This window comes from Myotis davidii, unplaced genomic scaffold (assembly GCF_000327345.1).
Source record: "Myotis davidii unplaced genomic scaffold, ASM32734v1 scaffold27, whole genome shotgun sequence".
NCBI classification, from domain to species: Eukaryota; Metazoa; Chordata; class Mammalia; order Chiroptera; family Vespertilionidae; genus Myotis; species Myotis davidii.
Genome location: NW_006297821.1, coordinates 2,330,567 through 2,333,294, shown reverse-complemented (window position 1 = coordinate 2,333,294; position 2,728 = coordinate 2,330,567).

Genomic DNA, 2,728 nt, shown 5'->3' with positions numbered 1-2,728 from the left:
TCCCTTTTCATTTTGTCGATGGTTTCTTTTGCTGTGCAGCAGCTTTCGATTTTGATGTAGTCCTATTTTCTCCTTAGTTTTCTTTGGCCTAGGAGATGTATCCACAAACACATTGCTATGAGAGATGTCTGAGATTTTGCTACCTATGGTTTCTTCTAGGATTTTTATGGTTTCATGTCTTACATTTAAGTCTTTTGCCCATTTTGAGTTTATTTTTATGTATGATGTAAGTTGGTATCTTAGTTCCATTTTTTTTGCATGTATCTATTCAATTTTCTTAACACCATTCATTGAAGAGACTGTCTTGACTCCATTGCATGCTCTTGCCTCCTTTATCGAAGATTGAGCATAATGCCTTGGGTCGATTTCTGCGGTCTCAGTTCTGTTCCATTGGCCTATGTCTGTTCTTATGCAAATACCAGGCTTTATTATTATTATTTATTTTTTAGTGTTGGGCTGTTTTATTTTTTAAAAAAATATATTTTATTGGATTTTTTACAGAAAGGAGGGGAGAGGGACAGAGTTAGGAACATCGATTAGTTGCCTCCTGCACACTCCCTACTGGGTATGTCCCGCAACCAAGGCACATGCCTTTGACTGGAATCGAACCTGGGACCCTTCAGTCTGCAAGCTGATGCTCTATCCACTGAGCCAAACCGGTCAGGGCAGTGTTGGGGTGTTTCGATTACAGTGGCTTTGTAGAATAACTTGGTATCTGGTACAGTGATCCCTCCAACTCTGTTCTTCTTTCCTAAGATTGCTGTGGCTATTTGGGGTCTTTTTTGGTTCCATATAAATTTTTGGAGTATTGTGTTCTAGATCTGTGAAATATGTTGTTGGTAATTTCATAGGGATTGCACTGAATCTATGGATTGCTTTGGGTAGTATGGACATTTTAATGTTAATTCTACCAATCCACAAACACAGTGTATTCTTTGGAGGGCATTTTCTTACACAGGTTTTTCTGATCCCCCTTTATTCCATCCCATTTTCAGCCCCAATCTTTACCCGTTTCTGCTGAGCCTTTTCTGGGTTCAGAAGGGCATATTGGTTTGCTTTTTTTGTTAATAACCAACCTGAGCAGGTAGAATCCGTATCAGTCTGTTCTGCTAAGTTAACGTTCATTCTCTCATTTTTCATTTTTCAAAATGTTGATGTCTCCCATTTATTATTGTCAACTAGTTTCCCTTATCACTGAGTCATGTGCTTTTTTATTATCTTTGTTAATCCTCCCCCATATTTTTTTCCATTGATTTTTAGGAAGAGTGGAAGGGAGGGAGGAAGTTTGACGAGAAACATGGATGTGACAGATGCATCAATTAGTTGTCTCCTACATGGGCTCTGACCAAGGCCAGGGTTCAAACCTGCAATCCAGTTACATTCCCTTGACCGGGAATTGCTCTCAACCCTTTGGTGCAAGGGCCGATGCTCTAACCATTGAGAAACACTGGCCAGGGTGTTATGTGTTTTTTTTAAGGAATCCTCTTAGTGGTATTTGAATAGGGCTTTGGAGGGAGTAAAAAGCCCATGTGTTTAATTTACTGTATTTAAATGTCTTTGTTTTAAATGTTCCCTTCTACCCTTTTCTATTTTTTAGGCCACTCAAGCATCACAATCCTGTAAGCTTTCCCTAATCACTGCAACTGGAAGGAATCTGTTCCTCCTAAAAAGTTCTATAGGCCACTCTGATCTCTGCCACCCATTCGGTAGAAAGCAGAGGTGTCCTATAGTTATTTGTATTTAACTGACTTTATTGGGTCCATGACGTGGCCTTCATATGCTATCCAGGCATTAGATCCTATAACTGGCAAAGCAGGAACTGAGATTGACTAAGGAAAGTAAATAACGCCAAATCCTGGCCAGCCTGTTTTTCCTCTTTAAAAATACTTAGTAATGTCCTTTCACACCTCTTGAGTACACCTCTTGATCCTCCTCTTCAGCTAACTCCATTCCACCCAACTGAAATGAAGGGAGGCAACCATTTTATCTGTTATTTCCAGGAGGGCCATTGTTACTAGTACCATTTGCCACAATTTAAGTGTCAATAGAGTATAGGTTATTATGAAGACAACAAGAGCTCAAAATAATGAGATAGAAGGGCATATGGATGAGGTTAAAGGAGACAATATAGCAGTGACAAACTCCAGCTGCAGAGTCTTGTAACAAAGCCTGGCCCTGTCAATTCCCAGTTACAGGGCCCCTCTGAACGTCAGGCTCATCTGAAAATGGGGATAAGGCTACATCATAGGGCTGATGTGAGTTAACTAACACATGAAAAGTTTTTAGCAAAATGCCTATTATACAGTAAACTCTCAATATCAGGGGAAAACCTATTTTGCAGGATTTTATTGTTTTTAAGATATCCATTGCTGGCTTGGGTTATATAAGCCTCTGTGGGCAACTTCCCTTCACCTAGGCACTAAATCTGCTGAAGCAAAAAGAACTCTGGCTTATGAGACTCAACTCCTTAGCTTTACCCCTAGAATGATGAGACCTTGCCCTAGCTGGTTTGGCTCAGTGGACAGAGCATTGGCCTGTGGACTGAAGGGTCCCGGGTTCAATTCTGATGCAGGGCACATGCTGAGGTTGTGGGCTCGATCCCCAGTAGTGAGTGTGCAGAAGGCAGCCAATTGATATTTCTATCTCTCTCTTCCTCTCCCTCTCCCTTCCTTTCTCTGAAATCAATAAAAACATATTTAAAAATAAGTAACAAAATTAATTCAGCTAA